This window comes from Notamacropus eugenii, chromosome 5 (assembly GCF_028372415.1).
Source record: "Notamacropus eugenii isolate mMacEug1 chromosome 5, mMacEug1.pri_v2, whole genome shotgun sequence".
Classification (NCBI taxonomy): Eukaryota; Metazoa; Chordata; class Mammalia; order Diprotodontia; family Macropodidae; genus Notamacropus; species Notamacropus eugenii.
Genome location: NC_092876.1, coordinates 365,868,151 through 365,878,658, shown reverse-complemented (window position 1 = coordinate 365,878,658; position 10,508 = coordinate 365,868,151). Strand labels below are relative to the sequence as shown.

The 10,508-nt window shown below is 36.4% G+C and overlaps 1 pseudogene; it reads left to right on the top strand.

Moving 5' to 3' along the window:
- The first annotated feature begins 7,647 nt into the window (after positions 1–7,647).
- LOC140507958 (actin, cytoplasmic 2-like) lies at positions 7,648–8,709 on the top strand (annotated as a pseudogene).
- The last annotated feature ends 1,799 nt before the right edge of the window (positions 8,710–10,508 follow it).

Here is a 10,508-nt window from a genome sequence, read left to right as displayed (position 1 = left end):
GGCTATAACTCATAAAAGAGATAAGAAAAATCTTATTCAATGGAAGAGATAAGGGAGAAGGGGAGAGGGCAAAAATAAAGCTACTTTCTCCACATGTGGCTGAAGGAGGGAATAACATGCACACTAAATATGATATGAAAATTTATATCACACCACAGGAAAGTAGGAGAGGAGGCAACAAGTGGGGTGAGGGGAATGTTAGAAGGGAGGGAAAATGGGATAAGGGAGTCACTAGAAATAAACACTTTTGAGAAGGGACAAGGTCAATTGTAGGGGGAAATAAAGGGGGGATAGGGTAGGACAGAGGGCAATATAATTTAGTATTACAAAACATGATTTTTATGGAAGTCTTTTGCAAAAGAACACATATTTGGTCTGTACTGAATTGCTTCCCTTCTCAGTGGGGCTGAGGAGGGAGGGGGGAGGGAGAGAAGTTGAAATTCAAAGTATTAGAAAAGAATGTTGAGAATTTTTTATGGCATATGATCGGGAAATAAGAACTACAGGGTATGGGGTATAGAAATTTATCTTGCCCTACAAGAAAAGAGAGAAGATGGAGATAAGGGAAGGGTAGGATGTGATATATGGGAGGGTACATTGAGGAAAGGAATAATCAGAATACAAGGTATTAGGAAGCGAAGGGAGGGGAGTGATAGGGAGAAAAATTGTACATGTTAGAAAGTGAGATGAAAGCAATTAGTACTAAAACAATTGGCTGAATTAATTACTGAGAATACCAATGACATCTTTAGTTTGGGGAAAAGAATTTCAGTCTAAATTCCCTAGAGGAAGGTAACCTCAGGCAAAATTTGGCATTGATGGAAAACTTAAGGTTTTAATGGTAAATTTGATTTCACGATTGCTGTCTAATCAGGAACTAGAACATGTATAGAAAGACATGTAAGCCACTTAAGATTTGCCTCAAAAGATGTTCCTTAGCCAAAGTGAAATTATAATCATATTTGAAACCTGGTTATAGTCACTTGTCATTTTTAGATGCTATGGGACTATTAAGTAACTGTTCTTCTGAGTCTAACTCCAGGTATGGGTAACAAGAAAGGCGATTTAAGCCTCCAATCCATAATGCCAGTAAGCTGGTGAGATGCTGGTATGAACTACTTAGGGTGATCTCATGGGAAGGATGGGAGAGTGGCTGTTCAGCCTGGGCTGAGGTAGGATTCTCCTGACTCAATTTCCCCACTGACACTTGGCAGACTGTAAGCCTGACTGAATGTAAGTGGATAAGCTAATCCTGCCTGGAACTGACATGAAGTTGGGGAGATATTGTATCCTTGCAATGTTCCTACTCTTGGTGGCAATTTCCTATAGTCAAAAGGTTTGTAAGCTTAAACCCAGATCCATTCAATTACAGATTATTGGTAGGGGAACATCCGAGGTTAATTCTAAAATTAAGCTGTTAGGCATAGGACTTTAGACCAACAACAATAAGTTAGGGACCTTTAATTCTTAGTAATACTGTGGAGACAGGTCAAGAGCTTGTGAAGTTATCAACATAAATATTATTTGTGTATCAGTGGGTTAATATTTTTTAAAAAAAATTCTTTTGTGGTCCATATTGTAAATGCTTTAAAAAGAAGTATCACCTGGTCAAAAGCTTGAATTCCTTTATCTGTTATAAACTATGTTAAAAATTAAAAATTAAAAATTAAAAAAACAAACAAACAAACGAGGGCTCTGAAAATGGATGCTGCTCCTGCAGTGGCTGTTGTTGGAGGGGTCAGACCAGGTTCCCTTCTCACCCACATGAAAGAACTTTTTCACTGACCTTTGAAGCTGTCTTTAGTATTTGTGGGTTGAGCAATCAGGTAATGGCTGCTGTCGCTGGCGCTCTGAAGCCATCTCTGTTCCTTTCTCCACTGTGTTGTGTGGCCAAGGCTGGGCTGCATTCCACTTCAAGTCCAGTATGATACACCTTTCCAGTTGGCCTTTCAGGTTGTCTTGGGCTGGAAATCTCTTTCACCTCATAGTTTTCTGGCTTCTGTTGCTCTAGAATTTGTTTTGAGTCATTTTTTTACAGATATTTTATGGGCTATGGGAAGGAAAGCTTCTACAGGTCTGTCCTTCTACTCTGCCATCTTGCCTCTGCCCCCCCAGTGGAAACTTTTACGAACTGATATAGAATGGATTGAACAAAGCTCAGTGATTTGTATGACAATAATAGCTCTGCAAAGACAAAGCAATATTCTAATGGTGAACAACTTTGAAAGACAAAAACTTTAATCAATTTGTAAAGTATTCTACTTATTTCATAAGAGAAGGAATAAAATGAAACCAATATTTTTAATGTAGCCAATGTACGAGTTTCTTTTACTTGATTTTCTGTATTTTTACAAGGTTTTGATTTGTCCTTGCTCCTCAGTGAGGAGGTTATTGTACAACAAAACAAATTTTTAATAAAAACAATTTTTAAAAACACATTGATTGGAAGTCATGAATTAAGATTTTAGGTGGATACTAATCTTAAATCTTGAGTCTTTTTCTAACATTTCACATGTCATGAGGACTCTGGGCTTTGTCTATGACATTCTGGTCTTTGATTCATGGCTAGGTGATATAATCTGTATTTCTATGGAACATGAAAGAATGAATAAACTCATCCACGCATCATAGCATTGAGAGCTAGAAGGTTTTAAATTTTCTTAGTAGAATTCCTCATTTCCTTTACAGTTGAGAAAACTAAGGGTCAGAGAAATTATATGGATTGCTTGTCCTCACATAAATATTAAATAAAAGAAGTAGGATTTGAATCTAGTTCATTAGGAATTCTTTTTTTTAAGTTGCTTCTCCTTAGCATTTTACCACTTTGTCACTGTTGGTATGCTACTCTCCAACTCCAAATAAGCATTTCAGTTGGACCCTTAGGTATAACATATGTGTGTATTCTATTAATTGAAACTAGAACTATAAAGTTATCCATAATATGGTAACAAATTGTATAAAAAAATCAGCCATACATTTCTAGAATTTGATTTTGTTCACTGCTAATTTTCTTATCATAATTTGACCATTAATATTGGGCATTTCATGTTCTAATTTTTTTCAGTACAATTCAATAAACATTTATTAAATATATACTATATATCAGGTCTTCAGCTAAGCATTGGTGATACAATTTTTTAAAGAAGACAATAACTGCCCCTAAAGAGCTTAAATTCCAGTGGATGAAGACAATACAAAAAAGGAAGCTGAAAGGGAATTGGCATAGGGTGTGGGTGTGGGTCAAGATGAGCACCTGTTCTGGTAGAGTCAAATCCTAGGAACGCAGTAGAAATCCACATGGCTTGTATTTTATATGATGATTTCATTGGTTTCAGGTAGGTGATGAATGCCTTTATATACAGTGTTAGGGAATCAATATCGTGTTAAGAAATTCCCATTTGTGTACTTGATCTAACATAGAAAGACAAATAAAATTACTCAGGGAATTCTGATATATTCTATTTAGTTATATAGTTAATTTAGTCATATAGTTAATTCATTGAAAGAGTTGACACCTATGATAAACTCTGGAGTTTCAATTCAGGAAGATGTTTGTTTGGGGGATTTTATCTAGTCTAGTTCTTCCTTATCTTATTCCTTATTCACTGCTTCACAAAACCTACTTGCACAATGAACTCATATGGTACTCACTGGTTTGCTTGTATGTTACAGCGGATAATAAGCTTGATCCCCTCAAGGAAAGTTAAATGATAAAAGTGAATGGCAACATAATCACACGAAAGCCTTCCAAAATACTTTGTATGATTTAATTAAGCAAACCGTCTTGTATTTCTCAATGGTACACAAAAGCTCCTCAACCTGTTTGATAATGGAAGACAATGAAGATCTCAAATAATGATAGTCTCCAATGCCTTATTATGAAATGGAGCTAACCCTGGGATGTTGAAGACTATTCCAAAAGAGAGTAAGCTCTGCAAGCTCCAATTCAGCTGCAAGAGATTAAATTATTGGTCTGGCAATGGACTATTATCTAAGAGTCAACCTAGCTAAATGCATTGCTCCTCATGACCATAAGTAAGATGAATTCGCCAGGAGATGAATCCTTTTGTCCACAGCAATTCATGAAATCAAATTACTAAGATGGGAAGAGTTTTGTATTCAGACCAATGAAATCACGGATTATTCATAAGGCAAAATTCAAAGTAACCAATCAAGCAAAGTCCAAAATTAGGGAAACTTTCATATGCTGCATAATTACTTTTATTTAAATATCATTACCTCTTAACATTTATCAAAAAATGCATCATACAATTTGTGTCTAAGTCTAATAATTTCATTTTTATCTTCAGCATATGCTTTCAACTACTTTTCATATGATTCCTTGGATCATAGATGGTTTCACCTGGGACACAAGTAGAATTTAAACCAGCATGTCATACTACAAAATAGTTTGAGATTCTTACTGGTAGCTGAACAGCTGGAGATAAATTGGCTACTAATACTGTCACCATCCAACACTGAATACTTTACTCCACTTGTTTCATTAAATTTGCAGGAAAAATGATTCAGGACAAAGGAAAAATATACACTTTTGAAGAGAAGAAATATTGCCATTTTAATGGGGAAGAATAAGGATACTGAAAATGTATAATAATAAGGGACATTTATAAATCACTTTCAGTATGGGACTAAAACTCCAGACTGGAGATAAAAGTTTGTGAGTCATTGGTATAGAAGTGATATTTGAAGTCTTAAAAATGGATAGGCTCTTTCAGCAATCCTCAAACTAAGTGAATCTCCATATGATCCAAGATATGCAATAAAAGTCACTGAAACAAAAGTGAAAATAGTATAGCCAATCAATTAAAAAGAAAGGAGGGAAAGCCAAAGGAAACAAAATATTCAAAAATGTAAACATTGTGAAAAGAAAATAAGGAACTCCTTTTAAAAAGTAAAACAAAATGGATCCAAATGAACTATTCCAAATGAGAAGAGGGTATGAAAGATAGGACATATTTTCTGTTTCTAATTTACTTGATTCTGTGATCTGTACTAGTGTAGATAAGAGTCAAATGGAAAATCTTTCTTAATAATGCAACCTATGATTATTCTTTGATGTAGTTGTTAAGAGATAAATATCTACTCAAAAGCACCACAAGATTTTTAATTAATTGCCTTTGAATAAAAATGGTATATTATGCATATATAATATACCAGTCTTTGACCTCTCTCATCCCTTATTTCTGAACCATATTTCTGTTTATTTTTTCACCATCTTCATTTTTTCCCATTATCACCATTGTCATTCAATATGATACTAGAAATGTTAGCTATAACAATTAAACAAGACAAAGAAATTGAAGGAATTAGAATAGGCAAAGAAGAAACTAAGTTATCACTCTTTGCAGATGATATGATGATATACTTAGAGAATCCCAGAGATTCAATAAAAAAACTACTTTAAATAATAAACAACTTTGGCAAATTTGAAGGTTACCAATAAACTCACACAAATCTTCTGCATTCCTATATATTAGTAACAATGTCCGACAGCAAGAGAGAGAAGGAGAAATCCCATTTACAGCTAAGATGGACACTATAAAATATTTGGGACTTTACCTGCCAAAACAACCCAGTGACTATATGAACACAATTACAAGACACTTTTCGCACAAATAAAGTCAGATCTAAGTATGTGGAAAAACATCAGTTGCTCATGGGTAGGCCGAGCCAATATAATAAAAATGACAATTCTACCTTAATTAATTTACTTATTTAGTACCATACCAATTAAACTATCAGGTAATTATTTTCTAGAGCTGGATAAAATATCAAAATTCATCTGGAAGAACAAAAGGTCCAGAATATCAAAGGGACTAATGAAAAGAAATGCGAGGAAAGGTGGCCTAGCACTACTGGATCTCAAATTGTATTATAAAACAGCAGTTATCAAAACCACTTGGTAGTGGATAAGAAACAGAAGGGTAGACAAGTGGAATATGCTAGGTACTCAAGACACAGTAGACAATGAACATAGCAATCTTCTGTTTGATAAACCCAAGGACCCCAGCTTCTGGGATAAGAACTCAATGTTGGACAAAAATTGCTGGGGAAACTGGGTAACAGTGTGGTGGAAACTAGGCATAGACCAATGCCTGACACTGTACAAAAGAATAAATTCCAAATGGGTACATGATCTGGGTATACAGATTGATACTAGGGACAAATTGGAGGGACAAGGAACAGTGTATTTATCAGATTTATGGAGAAGAGAAGAATTTTTGACTAAAGAAGAGATAGAAGGAACTATAAAGTGCAAGATGGATAATTTTGATTACATTAAACTGAAAAGGTTTTGCACAACCAAACCCAATGCAACCGAAATTTTCAGGATGTATTATATTGGGAAAGAATTTTTACAGCTAATCTCAGGGATAAAGGCTGCATTTCTAGAATATATAGAGAACTGAGTCAAATTTGCAACAATACAAGTCATTTCCCAATTGATAAATGGCAAAGGATATGAACAGGCAGCTTTCAGAGGAAAAATTAAAGATATCTATAATCATATGAAAAATGCTTTAAATCACTTTTGATTAGAGAGATGCAAATCAAAAAAACTCTGAGGTACCACATCACACCTATTAGATTGGCAACCATGACAGAACAGGAAAATGGCAAATGTTGGAGAGGATGTAGGAGAGTTGGAACACTTGGAATTATGCTCAAAGAATTACAAAAATGTGCATACCTATTGACCCAGCAATATTGGTTCTAGGACTGTATCCCCAAGAGATCATAAAAATGGGAAAGTGTCCTACATGTACAAAAATATTTATAGCAGCACTTTTTATAGTGGCCAAAAACTGGGAATCAAGTTGATGCCCATCAGTTTGGGAATGGCTGAATAAACTATGGTATATGAATATAAGGGACTACTATTGCACTATAAGAAATGATGAAAAAGAAGACTTCAGAGAATGCTGGAAAGACTTATATGACCTAGTGCTCAGTGAAAGGGGCAGAACCAGGAAAATTTTATGCACAGCAATGATCAAGTGTGCAAGGACTATACTGAAAATGGATTTAATAGGAATGTATGCATAGATCCTATATGGAATTATATGTCATTTGTGGGAGGGAAGGAGGAGGTGTGGGGTAAGTAGGGGAAAAACATCTAAGTTATATGATAGTGATTGTAGAACACTAAAAATAAATAAATTTAATAAAAAAAAAACATACCAAAGCACATATTTTACTTAAATTAATCAGAAACATATAAATTCAGTCTCAGCATCTTGTTTGTTTGCAGTTAGACTGATTACAGGGAAAGTTAATATTTTATCAATATTTTCATAGAAAATTAATGTGTCTTCATGATTTTCAAAGATAATCACCCTATTCCCTCCAATCGCTATGAAGTCCTTATTTATAAAGGATTGAGTAGTGTTTATTTTTCTCAATAATTCTTTCTTTTTTGTCTAATTTCCTGTGCAGAGTAGCTGAGAATTGTAGGAAAGAAATAGCTCTTCAGGCAGCTGTGAGCTCTTCCACCCAGTGTGCACTCACACACCCCCTCCCCCTGCCTCCAGGTGGGGCAACACCTCCTTTCTCTCTCTTAAGGGTTTAAACTTTACACTTCAAAGTTCACCACGGATGATGATACTGCTACTTTCGTTGTTGACAATGGTTCTGGAATGTGCAAAACTGGCTTTGCAGGAGACAACACCCCTTGGATCATTTTTCCCTCCATTGGTGGATGCCCCAGACATCAGGGTGTGATGGTGGTTATGGGCCAGAAATACAGCTATGTGGGGGATGAGGCCCAGAGCAAAAGCATTCTGACCCTGAAGTACTCCACTGAACATGGTATTTTCACCAACTGAAAGATCTGGTATCATACTTACAATGAGTTCCATGGGGTCCCTGAAGAGCACCCTGTGCTGCTCACAGAAGCCCCCCTGAACTTGAAAGTCAACAAAAAAGATGATTCAGATTATGTTTGAGACATTCTACACCCCAGTCATGTATGCTTCCATCCAGGCTGTGCTGTCCCAGTATGTCTCTAGTCATACCACTGGTATTGTGATGGACTCTGGTGATGATGTCACCCACACTGTGCCCATCTATGAAGGTTATGGCCTTCTCCATGCCATCCTCTTTCTGGATATGGCTGGCCGTGATATGATGGACTACCTCATGAAGATCTTGACTGAGAGAGGGTACAGTTTTAGTACCACAGCTGAGAAGGATGTCATGCGTGACATCAAAGAGAAGCTGTGTTAAGTCACCCTAGTCTTTGAGCAGGAGATGGCTACTGCTGCATCTATCTCTTCTCTAGCAAAGAGCTATGAACTCCCTGATGGTCAGGTTATCACCATTGGCAATGAGAGGTTCTGGTGCCCAGAAGCTCTCTTCCAGTCATCTTTCTTAGATATGGAATCCTGTGGAATCCACGAAACTACCTTCAACTCAATCATGAAGTGTGATGTTGATTTGTATGCCAATACCGTATTGTCTGGTGGTACCACCAGGTAACCAGGCACTGATGACAGAATACAGAAGGAGATTTCAGCCCTAGCTCTCAGCACAATGAAAATCAAGATCATTGCCCCACCTGAGTGCAAACACTCTGTCTGGATTATAGGCTCCATACTGGCATCTCGTTCCACCTTCCAGCAGATGTGGATCAGCAAGCAGGAGTATGATGAATCTGGGCCCTCCATTGTCCTCTGCAAATGTTTCTAAATGGACTGTTTGTGTTTTTTTATTTTTATTTTTTTTTAGCAAAAGTGTGGGACATAATTGCCCCCCAAAAGGGATGAGATTGGTATGGCTTTGTTTTGTTTTGTTTTGTTTTATGGAGGAGAGTTGGATTGTTCTTTTTGTTTTTTTTTGGCACTTGACTCAGGATTTAAAAGACTCTGATTGTACATTTTTTTAATAGTCATTCCAAATATTGTATAATGCATTTTACAGAGTTATGAGCCTCCATGAAGGCTGTCCTCTGCTGGAGCAAAGGAGATAAGTAAAAAATCCAGATGGGGAGGGGGATGGGGGGAAGGTATTAGTATTGCTTTACCTCTAAATTAATGTAATCCTTAAAAAAAAGAAAAACTTTTTGTATATTCCTCCATAATATTTGATCCTGTTTTTTAATCGTCAGCCATATTGAATGGCCTCCTAAATTCCCTCCTACTCACAACACAGATGTGAATGAAGACCTTACAGTCTCCCTGCAAGTTTTATGAGATTAGTGCCATTACTTGGGGGAGGGGAGGAGCTTTACCTGTACACTGACTTAAGACCAGTTGAAATAAAAGTGCACATGATAAAGGGAAAAAAAAAGAAGAAGAAGAAATAGCTCATCAGGCAGAGCATGAGATAATTCAGCCTGACACTGTGCCTCAGAGTCTTATGTTAGTTACAATAAAACACAAATGTCACCTTAACCCAAGCCTGTGGCTACAGGTTTAGGTTCTGTCTTTCTAATCATCTAACATGTGAAACACTTCTCTTCATTTTCTCTGATAGCATTGTGCAGTGGTTTATCTATTATTCTCCTAATTAATTTCCATTGTGATACCAAGAACATTCCACAGCTGGCCAAATAGGTAAACTGTCCAGGATTGTTTTCTCCTTGACAGGCTGATTGACAGCTATGGAGAATTGCCTGGCCATAGCCAGTGGAGACAATTGGCTTAAGCTTTCTCTAATCTATGCCCACAGCTTCTTACTTTTTTAAGAGTCCTTTATTAAATGCATAATGACATTTTAGCAATAATAGTATTCAGTTAATACAGATTTCCACCAGTATGATTGGAATACTATAGTTTGCATAACAGAATATATTTTTATTCCTTTTTGTGGTCTCCTTACCATTTCAAATGGATTCAAGATACTTCATCTCATAATGATGCTAACCTGGATTTATTTGGGGGCTGCAGAGGTTAAAAGCAATGTTTAACCAAACCAATTCCCTTTGATCATCTAGGGGGGAAGGGTGGGGCTATGTTTTGTTAGAACTGTCTGATTTCCCCTTCAGCATCTTTCCTCCTATGACGAGAGTGGCCTCAGGACAATTCTGTTTGATAGTTCCCATCTTGTTGGTCTTGTGCTGTTTAGTAATAACTAAAACAATGAGAAGGACAGTAAGAGCAGTTGTCTTCCCAGTCTTTTCACTTAAAAATCTTGGGGACAAGCTATTACCATGAAAATTTGACTGATGAACTGTCAACAGCAAAGAACAAAAAAAGAAAAGAACTGAAGGATAAGTCAACACCAGGAAAAGAACTGAACATTTAGAGGAGAGAGAAGTGAAAAAGAGAAGGAGGGAGGAGAGGAAAAAGGGATATATACACATTATATTTATGTATATGCATATTACCTATCTAGCTTATCTCTCTCTCTCTCTCTCTCTCTCTCTCTCTCTCTCTCTCTCTCTCTCTCTCCAATGTTGAATATTTAGGGGAGAGAAAAGGAAAAAACAATTGGATAAAGAAGGTGAGACAAAAAGAATATATGAATGTATGAAAGGGATATGTTTA